Source organism: Esox lucius, chromosome 21, assembly GCF_011004845.1.
Source record: "Esox lucius isolate fEsoLuc1 chromosome 21, fEsoLuc1.pri, whole genome shotgun sequence".
NCBI classification, from domain to species: domain Eukaryota; kingdom Metazoa; phylum Chordata; class Actinopteri; order Esociformes; family Esocidae; genus Esox; species Esox lucius.
Genome location: NC_047589.1, coordinates 24,271,301 through 24,288,846, shown reverse-complemented (window position 1 = coordinate 24,288,846; position 17,546 = coordinate 24,271,301). Strand labels below are relative to the sequence as shown.

Genomic DNA, 17,546 nt, shown 5'->3' with positions numbered 1-17,546 from the left:
ATGCCCTCTTCACAGATTCATAGTGACACTGTAGGTAATATAGAGGGGTGGCATGTTGTGGAGAGTTGGGCCTATTGGCCCAGTAGCCGAAATGCTGTAGGTTCAAATCCCTGACTGGACAAGGTGAAAAATCAATTCTTGAACAAATCACTTGCTCATGGTAGACGCTTTGGATAAGATCACTAAAACGTAAAAAGTTCAAAGTGAATTCTTTTTTAAAACTCGAAGCCGAGTCATTCAACAGAATGTGGAGGCTGCAAAACATCCAATGCTAGACATAATTAAAGCATCCCAGATGTCTTCGAAGTACAGATAGGCAAAAATACTGGCAATTAAACTAATTAAAGATTCAGAAGGGGCATTCAAATTGCTCATTTAGAACAGAGATTCCTGTGGCCTAGGGATGTCCTGTGGACTGAACGGCTGCTTCTGGAGCCAATGTACCAATCCAGAATTGGTTTGAATCTGTTCTTCGGCTCTTTCAGTCAAAACGCCCTCTTCACCTTTTCCCAGTGTCTCTATCAAATAAAGCATAAAGATTCCAGACAATATATCTTAAAAAAGAAAGCAGACACCTGATCCTTGTAAAAGTAGATTTTATTACATCTGTCTGTCTAATGTACTGTATGTAGCAGAGAGCATCCATAACACAAAACACGAGCAAATAAATCTAAATTGGTGTCATGGGAAGCAGGTGTATACGACTAACATTTTCTTCATTAAAGTCTTTCAGTCACAGTTTTTAAAACGAAACCTCAAATCTGACTGAAGGGCCTGAAATACAGAAGTGCAAGGCAATTAACAACCTACAGTATGAATGTCAGTGGTGATTAGCTGTCATAACTTAAGTTCTGTTGTCTCATTATAATGAGAGCAGAGGAAATACCTTTGATGAAAAAAAAACACTAAAAAGGATCTAGGCTTCAGCTTACTAGAAAAGTAAACTTCAGACATTTAGAAACTCAAATACAAACAAACTACACTGAGAAAATACCTTTTCTAAAGATACCTTGAAGTGAACCTACAATTGCTCTCAAAATGTCATATGAAGCTAAAATATTAACACAAAGTGCTCTTAATATTTCAAAGCACTGATGTTCACACACTCTATGTTTGCTTCTGTCTAAAATGAAAACCAATGCTATTTATTGCAACACTGTGTTCAATTAAAAACGTCTGTGCCAGTGCATTCAATATCCACACAGTGTATATAAATTGGTTACTTATACTCAGGGACATTCTCAATGTTAATTATGCCTGTTATATTATTCCACTCTCTACATCATAGCAGGTGTTTTAATGTACAGCTTGCTTTGTTAATTAAGTGTGGGCACTGTGTTTTGTTGAGATAAATTACATTGGAATCCCAGGTGGGTGGCATGACAAGCACACTGCTACACAGTGGGAGGAAAGCCATGTCCTTCAGAAGGCCTACTTTTAGGCTGTTCGCCTGCTTATTTAAAAAGTTGCAAAGCAATTTCCAAGTCAACGTACCCCAGAGCTGTAAAAAGAGTAGCCCTGTACCCATTAAGGAAAACAACACAGAGACAAAACTGTCACGGATAGTGGCAAACTGTAACATACGAGAGAGACAAACTCTCAGGCACAGACACAAACTTTCGGCACAGACACAAACTGTCACGCACAGAGACAATATTTTCAGGCACAGACATTAAACTGTCACACACAGAGAGACAAACTGTCACACACGACAGAGAAAAACTGTCACGCACAGAGAGACAAACTGTCACAAAGAGAGACAACCTGTCAAGCTGTTACACACAGAGACAAACTGTTACACACAGAGACAAACTGTCAGACAGAGAGACAACCTGTCAAGCTGTTACACACAGAGACAAACTGTTACACACAGAGACAAACTGTTACAAAGAGACACAAACTGCCACACAGAGACACAAACTGCCACACAGAGACACAAACTGTCACACACAGAGACACAAACTTAAAAATAGAGACAAACTGTTACACACAGTGACAAACTGTCAGGCACAGAGACAACCTGTCAAACTGTCACCCAGAGACAAACTGTCACAAACAGAGACAAACTTACACACAGAGACAAACTGTTACAAACTGTCACCCACAGACACAAACTGTCAGGCACAGAGACACATTTTCTGGCACAGACACAAACTGTCAGGCACAGACACAAACTGTCACCCACAGAGACAAACAGTCACGCACAGAGACAAACAGTCACACACGGGAGAGACAAACTGTCACACACAGAGACAAACAGTCACGCACAGAGACAAACAGTCACGCACAGAGACAAACAGTCACACACAGAGACAAACTGTCACCCAGAGACAAACAGTCACGCACAGAGACAAACTGTCACACATGGGAGAGACAAACTGTCATGCACAGAGACAAACTGTCACCCAGAGACAAACAGTCACACACAGAGACAAACTGTCACGCACAGAGACAAACAGTCACCCAGAGACAAACAGTCACGCACAGAGACAAACAGTCACGCACAGAGACATACAGTCACGCACAGAGACAAACTGTCACCCAGAGACAAACAGTCACACACAGAGACAAACTGTCACCCAGAGACAAACAGTCACCCAGAGACAAACAGTCACACACAGAGACAAACTGTCACGCACAGAGACAAACAGTCACCCAGAGACAAACAGTCACGCACAGAGACAAACAGTCACGCACAGAGACATACAGTCACGCACAGAGACAAACTGTCACCCAGAGACAAACAGTCACGCACAGAGACAAACTGTCACCCAGAGACAAACAGTCACGCACAGAGACAAACTGTCACACACGGGAGAGACAAACTGTCAAGCTGTTACACACAAAGACAAACTGTTACACATGGTGACACACTGTTACAGACAGAGACAAACTGTCACACAGAGACAGAAACTGTCACACAGAGACAAACGTACACACAGAGACAACCTGTCAGACACAGAGACAACCTGTCAAACTGTCACACAGAGACAAACTTACACAGAGAAACTTATACACAGAAAAACTGTTACACACAGAGACAACCTGTCACAACCAATCATACTGTCACACAGAGGCTACAGGTACTGTGTACTGACGTCCTAGACAGTATGACCAAAAAACACTCCCAACTACAGAACCACCTCCTCTCTGTAGTTCTCACTGTATCAACTGTGTGATGTATGAAAGCGAAAGGGCTTCTGATTGGTGAATCAATCAAATCTAAACTAATGATGTCCACTCTGGACCATATCCTGATTGGCTGATGATGGATACAGTGCTGTATTCCCTCTGTAGCCAAGACATGAAAAATTGCAATTTGCTGCGATGGGGGGGGGGGGGGGGGGGGGGGGGGGGGGGGCAGTACACAAGAAAGGCCTGTCCTCTTAGAGAACTCTCCATCACGGTTGAAAACTCCATGGTGTCCCCTCCTAGAGTGCTAAAACACCTTGCAGGACACAGCTCTGGTTCCCCTGCGAACATCAAAGCAGTGACGTCAGCTCCTGCAGGATCAAACACTCAAAAGTCTTTCCTCACACAGCCTGGTAGTCAACCCTGCCTTCAGTTCAACCTAGCCCGGTGTCCAACCCTGCCTAGAGTTCAACCCAGCCTGGTGTTTAACCCTGCCTGGTGTCCAGCCTGTTCCTCTGTACACCAATGCCTTAATTATCCAAACCCCCAAACCTCAACCCCTGTGATGTTGACAAATAGTTTGGGAGAGGATGATGGATGTCTGTGGTTTTGACTAAGTTTAAACACACATTCCTTGGAAGTCATTGATTAATTGAGTGGCCGAGCCAACCTGCCGGAACAAATGAAAGCTCTAATCATTTTACCCCGGGTGCCAAGATGGCTGCCAACCTAATGAACTGGAAGAAGTGCTCAAGACTGATGAGACATTGCCTACTAATCAATACCAATTCAACCTCCAAATACTGTGTCGATTGATTGCTTTGGCATGGGTAATAGCTTTGTAATGACTGGAAATCATCACATCAAGGATGACAATTGTTTATGTGGACTAAGATTCACGGATTGTTCAAACATAGCATGTAATTATGACTGGAAACACCTGTCAATGTTGATATTGTACATGGAAAAAGCCTCTTGTGGGTTTTTGTAGGAGACTGATAAGTCGGTCCGTGCATCCAGTCTCCTATAAGGCTCTGAGGACAATATTACCTGGAGATGTTGTTACTACTTTAGTAGATCCAAAAATCTCAGCGGAGGCAAAGAAAAAGCAGCCAGTCAATTACAACACACCTGTATAGAGTCCACCTTGGTTCATCAGAGTGCAACATACTGCATATCCACACAATGGAGCACTCAAACACAGATTTGTTTCCATAAGGGATTCAACAACCACACAAGTTTGAAGTATATTTGTCACGTGAACAGGACACACTGTTGATGATGCATTTTCCTGTCAACACATTTTAAATATAACATGTAATTTTAAATATAACATATTATTTTAAATATAACAGCTCTGTATCCTCCGGTACAAAACAGTATGCTCTCACAGGTTTTACCCGTGACGAAACCCTTTGAAACACAGCCCATTTAGATACCTGTATGAGAAGCACATTAGCTGCTAATAAGCATTTCATTGTTAAAGGGTCCACGCAGGAACATATTTCAACTGAATTTAGACCTACCTTGCCCCAGAGAGACTCTCAAGGAACACAGACATTATTTAAAGTGATAAAAGAAATCCCCTATGGGGAAAATTTATTCTGGCGCAATGATTGGAACCATTTCCGTGTTTGACCGCTAGGTTTTAATGTGTATTATAATACTGCATTATTCAATCATTATCTCTGTTAAGGGAACATTAAAAAAGAGGAAGAAACCTACTGGGTGAATGCACAAAAGAACAAAGAACAGGCAAAGACAGAATTTCCAGCAGTGTTTTTTCTTGGGTTTGAGTATCCGTAGCAGGATCAAAAGTTGGCATACATGGCCAGGCTTCTGCATCTGTGACTCAAATGCTATTATGTTCCTGGCTGACTTAGCTAGGATTTTAATTTAGTTTTTTGGGAAGACTTAAAGCTTAAAATCCCACCACCATGTAAAATAGGGCTTTTCCTCTATATACAGGAAACTTCTGCTGTCTTGATTGGGACTCAGTCTTACGGAACACTGTAATTTTGAGAGCCTCACTAAAGGCTAAAATAACTGTAGCCACAGGACTGAAAATCTGAAGATGATATCCTTTACCTATGACATCTAAACCTCCAATAAAAGGGAGTTTAGTGTGTGTGTGTGTGTGTGTGACTGTGACTGTGTTATACAATTGTAAGACTCAGCACACCCATCTGTTGGAGGAAACCGAATCTAAAATGGCTTTCTGAATTCTATTCAGGTCCATTCTCTCAGAACGTGCCTTGCCGACATGTATGGCCAAAACCATCCCTCAGCATTACATTAGCTCTTCCATCAAACTCGTAAAAATAGAAAACCACCAGAATATAGCATAGCCTACCCATGAGACCATGTGTGTGTGTCACACAAGGTACCTGGTTAGTTGGCAACAGTCGGTTTTATATTAAGGGTGACTGGCTAAGTCAATGTTTCCCAATCCTGGTCCTGGGACCACAAGGGGTACATGTTTTTGCCCTAGCACTCAAATGTTACCGTGGCCTTTACACACTTGAATGATGTAATCAACCTATCAACAAGTCTTTAATTTGAATCACGTGATTGAGTACTAGAGCAAAAGCAAAAACGTGCCCTCCTTGGGGTCCCTAAGACCACAATTGGGAAACACCAGGCTAAGTTATCAAACCTCTGGGTAAATTTGAGCTAGTTTCCAGGCATATTGTCATTCTTTGGAAAGTTTGTTGAAGAGCAAAACTTATTTTCTAGAAGTTACCTGATGGAAATAAGACTTCATCACCAAAAATACATTGAAGCAGGCAGACTTAACATCCCTGTGTCTGGACTTCTACACAATTTATTTTATTCTGTACTTACATGATCCCAGGATCAGCCTTTGGAGACATTAGTTGTAGCCGCGGCAGGCCCCTGCCCACATGTTCATTACAATGTATGGGTTGTGACATAAAGATTTGCTATCTTTACTAGGTCAAACCTGCATGTTATGGTTACTTGAGATGAAAATTATTTACAATCCATAAAGAGTCAGCTTTGAGATATTAAATCACCACAAAGGTTATTTTCCCCCTCAGTAATTTCCAAATACTAAGCTGGAAACCTTTCCCGTCTAATTACACCCTGTCATAATTCATGACAAATTGTTTTATGGGTCAGGTGTTCCCCAATAACAAACCCCAAAATATTGTCACTTTAAAAGAAAACTAATAAAGGAATCACTCTAATGACAAACGGGTTGGGGGGAAAAACACCATGAGTCATCAGAAGACTGAAATTTGCCCCAGAAAATGAAAAACTAAATGAAAACCCAAACCACAGGGAGTAAACAAAAGTGGTGCTGAACCAAATGAGGGAGAATATAGCAGCGCACTGCTTACCAAGCTGGAATCACCAAGCAATCTCCAGCTGCCTAGCAAATTTGCAAGCATGTGTCACGTGGCCAGTTTTAACACAATATGCTATAATACAGCGTCTCATTTATTGCCAGTCGTTAAATGTGCTTTGTTGTAGGCCTTCTTATAAACGCACAGCACATTTCCCTTCACTCCTATAGATGAAATGGGTCATACGGGCATGTTAGCTTTTAACACACAAACACACCAGGATCATGCCTAATATTTGTGTAAAGTAGTCTGATTTCAATGGTCCTCAACTCACACCCTAGTCACGAAAAGGGAAAGGCTTGTAGAATTTTTTTTTTGGGGGGGGGGTCAGAAAATGTCCCTAATATATCTGCATTATTAAATGATAATGTTTCACATTATTTATTAACCAGCGATTATTTTGAGGTTGTAGAATAGCACACCTAAAAAAGCAGAATTGAGTGGTCAATAACAGCAGTTTCTGTTGGCATTGTGAAACACTGCACTCTCCCTCCCCTGCCACTGAGAGTGATAATTTCCTCTTCAAGTCAATGGACAAACAAAAGCAGACTGAAGCAAGCTAAAATCACTCAGTCATTTCCTGTTTGCTAAAATTCTACACAGTTCAATCAATTTCTATTCACGTTAGAAAAAATAAGTGAATTGTGTAGGAAATCCTTCTGCCATCAAATTCACAATGAAATATTGTTAATATATATTAATATTATATATATATATATATATATATATATATAAACAATTTTACAGCTTTTGTTTGCTGATCATCCCAAAGTGAGAAGAATACTTACTATACAAAAAGAGACTGACCACCAGATGTGTAAAACGTCCTTTATCTCACTGGATCAGGGTGAGTTGGTTTGAATGCCAACTGTTGTTACTGCATGTTACTCCCAGACACTTCGGGAGGTCCGGGTGACCAACTGGTGAGACCTGGTGTTCATTAGCCAATTAGAAAGTTCAGATAATGTCCTGCTGCAATATCAGGTTAAAGGTAAGAACAAGAGGACTTCCAGTATCCCCCAAGTCTTTGCGTAACTATTTAGCAAGGGATCAGCTTCCGTTTTTGGCGTGACTGGGAGTGAATGGTAACAGCACAGAAATATCGGCATAATAGTCAAATATAAACACAATCATAATGTGACTCTATGTAAACCTAGCATAAATTCTTTGCTGAGATTCTCTGAGTTGGGTGTTCAATTTATCCCTGGACATCCTGAACACTGGTCATGTTTTCTAGCACCATATGTCCCATAAATGTTTGTTTTTTTCATCCCACACATCTGATATCATGATGAATGTCTTGTCCAAACTAAATTTTAGAAAAGAATGCCAATGAAAACGTGTTTGCCTAACACGATTATTGCCTGTATATTGTCCGAATGTGCAAGTAAAAACAAAATGAAGTCTAACTGTGCCTGTGTGTCTATGTGCACACAAAACCTCTCACAGTGGTCCCCACATTACCAGAGCTCTTCTGGCCCATCACCGCGACTCAGGGAGGATGCCCTCCCCTGGGGAGAACAGTAGCATATGCTGGGCATGTAGATGCGTATCGGTTCTCTGACCACTCACACGTGAAATCACAAACAGAGCAGCGCTCAGAGGCCATGGTCTGCATGAGAAGCATCGGGCCGGCTGGGGAGACTTCTGCGGTTATTAGTGACTGATGGTGGCTTGCTAGCTCAGTGTCATTAGTGTCCACTGCCCCTTCATCTTCCCTACTGGTTGAGAACAGGTCAGATGCTAATCGGTCTAGTAACAGACACTACCTGCTAGATTAAAGAATGGTGGCTCCCTTTTCCAACATTTAGTTTATAAATCCTGCTTTCCACCGAGAGCTTGAAATGATAATAACATTTTCTCAAAGGCATTGGATTGGCATCATTATTTTTTCCCAAAGGAACTGTTGTCATGACAACTTAGTGCAGATGCAACAAGATGGTTTGTGGAGTTGATCTGTGAGGCATTGTTCAAGCTCTTCTTCGGGGGCAGCTGACGTGTATGCCAACCATTTTTGTTTTTCCTTATGGTAAAATAAAAGCAAACATCAATACTGAAAATAGATCATTTTAATTTACTTGTGATAATAATATATAATTAAGCATAACAGACCCTACAAACACATCCAATTTGTAAACATTACCAAGCCAAAAATTTGAAAATGGATTTAAAGGGCAACGTGCAGGTTGAATTCATAATTGAATTAATACTTAATGTTGTCTGAATAGGTCTTTTAGTAGAAATTGCTATGATACACAAACCCTAAAGCAGAAACTTTGATGAAGCTAGGCTCTGAAATGCGCCTTTCCCGCTAGCAACGCGTCATATGACGTAGGCAGAGGCAAACAATAGGTTGTGCTCCTGCTCGGCCCCTCACAATACAGAGAGCAAGATATAGAGAAAGTTTTAGAGAAGTCAAGTCATAATGGTAAATTATTGTGTTTGTGCTGGTTGCACAAATTCCAACCTGTCTGGAAATCGTGTACATAATTTTCCTTCTAGGAAAAGCAAGGGCATTTGTTTTTGGGTGCGTTTTGTGCAGGTGAAGAGAGCAGACTTCACTGCCGCGTCTGTCACCACACACTCGGTCGTTTGTGGCGCTCATTTCACTCCGGAGAGTTATTGACCTGGAGATTTATTGGAGTCGCGGATGGGATTTCGGAGTAAGGACCATGTGAGGCTGATTACCTGCTTTCACCTGTACCTGGTGCTGGCAGGACTGGAGGACCAAGTGCTAGCACTTGCAGAAATTCCATGCACCAAAAAAGAGCTCTTAGCAGAGTAAGTCTTACTTTTAATTCTTTGAAGTCTTCATTTGGCTGATTTCGTAATGTTTTAGTCTAATAATTTCAGAATAAAGAAGTGATTTGAGCGTGTATGTATTGGGCAATCCACCATCTAACTAGTAACATAGCTACATGTTAGCTTGGCTATTGCATTAGCAAACATTTGGTAGCTGTTGATTTGATGACAGGAGTAGCTAAAATTGTCTCTGAAACCATTCCCTCATCTGGATTAAAAATGCGCTGACTGCAAGTTCCTAGCATCAGGGCTTCAGTATACAGAGAGAGGGAGAGACTGAGCTTTAGAACAGGTTTTCGCAATTGTCTGCCTTGACATCAATGCAGTTTGCACAAAGTTATAGCTATGAGCTGTTGACAGGCAGCTAGCCCAAACACCCCATTTCCCCCATTGCTGGCTTAAATTAAGACAATCTACATGTATGTTTAATATAAAACAAGGTCGAAAGTATGTTTGCTGAAGCAGATTTATTGTATAACACCAATGTACTAGCCTAGACGAACCAGCGTTAGCCACCGTGCTACACAGTAACTCAACCAAGTCACTTGCCCTATTCGCCACTGGTTTTGTTGACACCGCAACTCTACTTCTCTCCTCTGCCCACTGTTCCTCCCCCTGACCTCTATCTGGCCTAGGAGGCTCATAATTATAGGCCTGTGGGCCATCATAGGCGTGCTCGCCGAAGTTGGAGAGCTCAGTTTCTCCATCCAGGTCCATTGTAATTTGAGCATGAACTTGACCAGACTCCCTCGCGTTACATCACTTCCCGGTCAGTGATAAATAGATGCAGAAGATATTTTATCACAATTTTATCTCAAAATATTGTTTATGGCGGTTATATATTCCTCCAGTTTTTGAAAATCTAGTTGTTTATCACTAATATACACTATGCTGTATAGGGGTGTCCAACCTGCAAGTTGCTCTTTAAGATGGTTGCCTGATGATTTGCAGGGTGTGCTATTAGTAGGAAATGTGATATGATTGGTTACCTAGCCTGTTATACCAATTGCACCAATTTCTCCAAATAAAATGGGCCATGACTTTTAAACTTGCAGATATCCCACTCTTGAACATTGATAGAATGTAGAATATACGCCTTAAAATAAGCCAAATTAAACATTTTATATTTTTTATACTTTGCTTTCAAAAAATTACAATTTACAATAAAATTGTGTTTGAAATCAGCAGTTCCATCTAAATATCAAGCTTGATGCAGTAATAAGCTGTATCATAGCATTTGATGCTACTCATTTTACATATATTTTAATTGTGTTGCTTTGTAGCACCAACAGGACATATTAGTATATCCACAATCCTTTCTCAGAAGCACCTTTCATGTTTTGTAAAAAGAAAAATCACAGCACTTTGCAGCATTCAGTACAATGCAGCTCTACTTAAGTCATAAATTCATAACACATTTGAGCATCAGCTAAAATATGTCTACCAATATTAATTTCAGCGTAATTAGAAGCGCAGCTTGTGAAATAGATCTGAGGCCTGAGGACTCAATACACCAGATATGAAAATGTCCAGGTATGACATACCTCAATGTAATGTCAAACCTGCACCCGCAATTAATGCAGTTCCACTGTCATCACACAATCCAGAGTTTCCCAGTGTCCTCTATTTTAACCAGGTTACAATGCCTCTCTGCTGGGTCTCTGCGACCCCTTGCAACACAGCGTCTGTGGCATTAGAAATGGGGGACTTGCACGATGGACATTGGTAATATCAGAGAGCCTCAAGAAAACACCTGCCCTAATGCTGGACCCACTAACATGTTTGTAACCTTTTCAGAACCCAGACTGACATGGTTCTGATGATAAAGGAAGATGGATAGGTTAATGGAGGGGTGGCCAAAGAAAAGGCTAGTGACAACTTCTATTAAGGAGGCCATTATATTAAAGCTTTCAAGTATGTAATAAGCATCTGCTTCTCTAGTAAATTATGAAAAAAAGCTAGGAAGAAAAATGAATTCCTGGACAATTCTGCTCAAATGCTTAATTGTAGCTTAACTTCTTCCAGTGTGAAGTAATTGGTAACTTGATAAACTATGTTTTTAGTGTAGCTTCCCCAAAACAGCAAATATGTGCCTTTTTATTTTCTTTTTGGGGACCAGAAGTCCCTGCAAGGATAATCAAGCAAAGAAGATTTGACACATTGGCAAATTTCACCAAGGCCCCATGAGAAAAAAGTTGAACTTCAGGCCCAGGCTTTTGGTCTATGGTTAGGGTTATAAACATTTACACCGCAGTCATTGAGCAGACTCTTTTCCAGAGTGACTTAATGGAGCAATTAAGGTTACGCGCCATACTAAAGAGCATCTTGTAGGCTGGAGAATTAGAACCAGAATTTGTTTACTTCCATCTTGACCACTTGGCTACCTGTCGCCCTGCGTGTAAGGATTAGAATTAGGTTTAGGTGTAAGTCTATGGGTTATTATGTGTGTGTGTGTGTGTATGCAACCAATTCCCCATGCATCAGGACCACAAAACACCGCCTCGAAAAGCATACAAAGAAAGTGAATGCATTGGACGTTGCGAACCTCCCATTTACGGGCAACCATTCATATCAGTGTCTTTACGGCAGGGCTGGCATGCAGCATGTGTGGCTTCCTCTGCTGTGATACATCTCGTATGGCAGCATAGCTCATAGAGGGTGCTCGTTTCTCCTTAACACCAGGACTCTTTTCAGCTTGGACGTGTGTTCAGACATTTGTAAAAAGGCTTTGTTGTACCCAGACGTGAACGACTGTGAGCAGGTATGAGGCAGATCATCCTCATCCGCCCTAGACGAAGTAGGTGTTCAAGGTAAGGGACGAAGAGAGGAGGACGAGGAGATATTAAGGGATGAAGAGAGGAGGGAGCACATTAAAGAGGCCAACATGGAATAGCAGTAAGCTCTTTTTTGACAGGTCGGCTGGGGTCACGGTGATGCACAAGGTTGACTAAAAGGGTGATGACTCATCACTGAGTTGTGAGAGTTGTGTGCCGAACCCTCTGAGGAAAAACTGCAATGAGCGTACAAAGACCTTACTTCCACTATAAGGACAAAATTGCCCCAGGGTCCGTTCGTGGAGGAACCAATATACTACATAATAATTTGTAGTGTTGAACAATTCTTTGTTTTGTTAAATAGAATATGAGGGAGCTCTATTCTACTTCTGTCTGCGAAGTTCAGAGCGTTTCACACAACTAAAGGTACGTAATGTGCAATCTTAGTTGAACAAGTAGTGTGAAAAGAAGCAGAGATGCTTGGGTATGCCTGAGTGGCAGTCACTGCAATGAAACAAGACAATGACTACAACCACTAATAAGGGGCGATTTTTTTAAAACTAAAAAACAAAACTAAAAAACATCACAATAGGCCCCTGACACAAATCCCAAATCTACTGACTTAAGCAAAGTGCTAACATTTTGAAAAGAACTTCCAAGGAACGCACCTGGATTATATGTTTCAGAATTCTAGATAAGCTGCGACTTGTTTCCACGTACAGTATTATTTAGGACGAGGACGATTAGAGATATTAAAGGTGAGTTTGCTGGCAGGGGGATACCTCTGAAGAGCAGGCAATAAAAGAACTCATTAAAAACTCCTTGTCTCCTAAGACAGAAGATAAGCGGAAGACGTGATAGGGAGCCTGGATTCTGAAAGACAAACCAAATAACTCAGACCCCTGAAAGTCATCGAAATCTGCTTTTTGAAATCATTTGGTAACACTTCACAAGAATTATTAGCAAAAATATCAGGCTGGTGCTGGCCAAGTATTGAGCCAATATTTAAATATTAACCATTTACAAATGCTTGGACCGAAATGTGATTAATAGTGAAAGAGTTGTGTGTTCGATGCCCACGGGGGCTAGCAGGAAACTATGAACCCCCTAGTGTAAGTTGCTCTGGTTAACAGCCGCTGCTAAATTACTTACATGAAAACGTAGAAGAGTACAATGGGGGAACAAACTGAAATATGTAGTCCATCATCAGTCTAGTTAATTCACATTGTACTTAACCCACCTTTTTAAGTGCGAGCTGACACGATGGTGTGAACAACCACAGGGAATTATCAGACATGGTAAAACAACCTGCCTTCACTAAGAGATTACGAGGCTTGTAAGCTATACGTTTGCATTTTCACTGTTCCAGGGAGTTTTTCCAGTCGTTTCTGAGAAATGACACTCCAGGGAAGGCACCTGTACACTGACAGACCGTCAAACTACTCTAGGAAGACTGCTTCTTCCGTGGCTTTCCGAGTTACGTTTTAATTTTTTTTTTATTTACTCCAAGTTTCATCATTTGGTCTAACCGTAATGTAAATGGCCAGGCACGTAACATTCATCCAATCTGGCAGAGAGGTGTGCTGAGGACACTACAGGGGAACTAGCTGCAGCAAGGCTTAATGCCACCTTTCGCAACCTCGTCAGTGAGTGCACCACTACGTCCCACAGTAAGTCTGAAGCCCTGCCCTTTAAGAAAGTTGCAAGGGTGTCTATATATTTGCCCCCCATCTCTCATTCCACAACAAATAAGAGCATTGGAGGGCGATTCGGGTCTGGTGGCTACCACTCTGCCTCGGTTAGAAGAAAACTCTGGGTCAAGTGGATTCGCAAGTATGTTTGAAAGGACCGCAAAGATATTAGACCAAGAGTCATTGGGGTTGAAGCACAGGGCAAAGCAGTGGAGACAAAGTTCCACTGTTTCTTATGCCCTAATTTCTCATAAATGTAGTTTAGGGATAGTTCACCTAAATTACATTTTGGTTTCCTTACCATTCAAGCAGTCTATGTAAAAACAATTGACTGCAGTCAGTGCTTGGTTTGCCAGGCACTGCTTCCAAATTATAGTGTTTTAGCATTTCTGTGAGAAATCTCCTCCAAGTCCAGGCACCAATGTAAGCATGCTTTGCAAAAACATAATGTCCAAATCATTTGAATGTAATTAAATGCAAATCAAAATCATGTAGAAGATTTCAACACCATGCCTAAAAAAATACTAATAACACTGGTAGCACAACTTGACTGGCTGTCACAGACAGGTTCAACAGGTTCAAATACTTTGCTAACTAGATTATATTCTTTATGGAACCATGTACTGTCAGCATTTTATTATCATTACCAGCTATTAGTGGCTACCATATATAGCTAGGCATGAATCTAATTATAGAAATCATGATAATGATGATGGCTAAATTATCATAAATTCACCTTGTCTAAAACCGATTCTTATTCAAGAAGACACCCATGAACAAATTCAAGGAGACCATGAGCCAGTATTTTAAGTAATCAGTTTTAATGTATATTCTGATGGGGTTCACTGCTACTCTAATTTTTGCCAATGTAACCTTTCATGAAAATACATGTGATATTAGTGTGTACTGCATGTTCAGGAGATTGTATTTCTTTCTTGAAGTAGATTCCAACTTATGTTATCAACAGTCAGAAATGATTGTAATTGCTAATGGTCAATGGATTTGCAATGAAATTTTAGGCATTTGTTAAACGTTATTTATACGATAAAATCACAGCATCCAATCACGATATGTATTGCATAGGCATCCCAGCTGTACCGTAAATGGCTAATCATTACTAATTATTTCTAAACTATTGTAGCTGGAAACAGCCGATTTTAAATGGAATATCTACATAGGCTTACAGAGGCCCATAATCAGCAACTATCACTCCTGTTTTCCAATGGCACATTGTTTTTGCTAATCTAAGTTCACCATTTCAAAAGGCACAACCAGTATGTGATCATTAGAAAATCCTTTTGCGATTATGCTAGCACCACTGAAAACTGTTGTGCTGATTTAAGAAGCAACAAAACTGGCCTTCTTTAGACTAATTCAGTATCTTCAGCATCTGCCTTTTTGCGTTCAATTACAGGCTCAAAAGGGCCAGAAACAAATCATTGTATTTGTCATCAGCTTTATTAAATAGTACCCGGAAAACACCAGTCTCTCTTTGAAACACTGCCTAGAATGCCAGTACAAATGTTACTATATTATAAAATGTTACCAATAAATCTAACTTCCTGATTCAATGTCAAAGACTGTGCATGAGAATATTCCAAAGATTAATTTTGTAGAGCTGACAAACCAGGGAATGATGGACCGAAGACAGTATTGCCGGAGGGCATTCTGACTCCCATCAACTTCGAAAGTGCTTATATGTATGGAATCAGGCTTACACAGGACTAAAACCTGCAGATCTGCCTGACATTTTGACTTCAGATGAGACAACTTCAGTGAATAATGTGCACTGACTAACAAAAACATCCAACTTGAGCAATCAACTCATCACCAGGAGAGCCGCAGTGCCAACATAAAAGATAAACAGGAAGTCTTATGTAACTATGGCCAAGAAACTAAGGCAAGAAATACTGTGTTTGTGTGTGTGTGTGCACGTGTATGTGTGTGCATACTTTTGTGTGCACCTAAATGGAAAGGTGCATTTTCTCTATAATGGTAATTGCTCTACTTAACGGGCCTGCTTTAAGATGTAGGAAACAATCTGCCTTTTTCCTGGCGGGAGAGAACCTGAAGGGAGGTGTTAACAGAAAAAGGGGGCCTGATTGCCTTGAGCAGCCCCTCTGTCTTCATGTGAACTCTACACGGGTCTCCCGGCTAATTCACCCAGGCAAGCGGCCAGATGCCCAATTGCTTTGGCTTGGAGGACTTGACCTTCCAATGTATCCTGGGGCGTTTCGATTGGCGGGGTACACACGTGCCTCATTTATTCAAAGCAAATTTGCAAGTAAATACGCCAGGCGACAAATATTTACCGTAGCAGACGTGGCGTGACGTGTGAAGGTTACATTTCTAGTGGGGGCTCTTCATCTTACTCCTCTACATCCCATCTCCTGTGTCTGTGTCTATAGGATCTCTCTTTACAGAGTAACAGGTCATTAATGCCACTTTGGCCCGGTTTAACAGCTGCTGAATACCATTAAATAGCATGTGCGCTACAATGGAGTAAAAAAAGTGGCAGAAGGATGCCGAGCAGTTAGAACGCCTGACAAGTAACAACATGTTGTTGGGTCAAATCCCTGGAAGTGAAAAATAGCTCCCCGGATAGGAGAGTCTGCTAAAATAACTACAATAAAGAAAAAGATGTAACCAAAACAAAAGGTTTGGTTTCACTGAAAACAGCCTGTTTTCACAAGCAAAAAAGAATATCAGATATGCAGGATCGTAACATCCCAAAACGAGTTCCAAAAACCTTCCCCACATGAGGCTCCCTAAACATGCCGCAGTGTTACAATTATGCTACCGAGTCCGAATGCAAGACTTGCCATTGTTTGCACCTTGTTTGAACAGCACTATAGGCATCTAACCTGGGTTCGACGGCTGACAGATGAAGACCTAGTTCACATGAGGATTGATAGGTATACTGCTTCAGAGAGCAGGGTGTGTCGTGAGAGGGAGCTTGTTACCGCAGCTGAACTTGGAGCAAAGGGATGAGATTAGATGGCGTGACTCAGTGTGCAGGGTTGAAGAGGACCTTAACGGGCGACCCCGTTCCCTGTTGAGCGCAAATCTGTCCTATTTGTGTGTATTCTGTATGACCAGTGACCATCTGCGTGTGGATGGGTACTTCACAGTTTGTATTAATGCCTGTCTGTTTTTATCTCACACAAGTGTTATGAAGAGATAAGCGGAACATTTGAAATGAGGGCAGAATGTTGGCTTGGTTTGATGGATGCAGGTGAAAATGACAGTCATAGTAAACATGTTACATTAAAATCACAGTGATTTAACTTTCTAAGCTTTCTAAACATTCGTTTTCCAACGCTGCGCCCAGGAGAATGTTCCACAATGTTCAGACAATGACATGTTATCAATCAAACAACCATAAAAAGTAATTAGGCCGCTTCGGAGCTGCAATCAACAAAACAATCCTTGCCCAGATTAAGCAAATGCATTTGGAGGAGGGAAATGTATGTAATGATTAGTGAGATCAGAGAAAGTGCTGACAATGGAATCAGAATGTTTCATTTTCTGCCTCCACCATTCAAATTCTCAGTTTCTCCACCATCAAGATTTAATAGAAGCAATTAACACTGGACGTGTGCCTATTTGGCAGTTTAGCTCACATGGGCATAGTTACACACTGAAATTAGGTTGCAAGCTAATGCGGATGTTTTAATTGTGGAAGTAGAACAAATTAAAGCGGCTGCTAGCACAGAAGGAACCATGAACTGCAGGGCCGAACACCTTCACAACAGCCAGGGCCACCTTCCACACTAGCT

At 41.1% G+C, this 17,546-nt stretch overlaps 1 long non-coding RNA gene across 5 annotated transcripts in view; it reads right to left on the bottom strand.

Annotated features, from left to right (window-relative positions):
- Positions 1-17,546, bottom strand: part of dpp6a — a 211,447-nt gene that overhangs the window by 93,038 nt on the left and 100,863 nt on the right. The gene's annotated exons all lie outside the window — the stretch shown is intronic.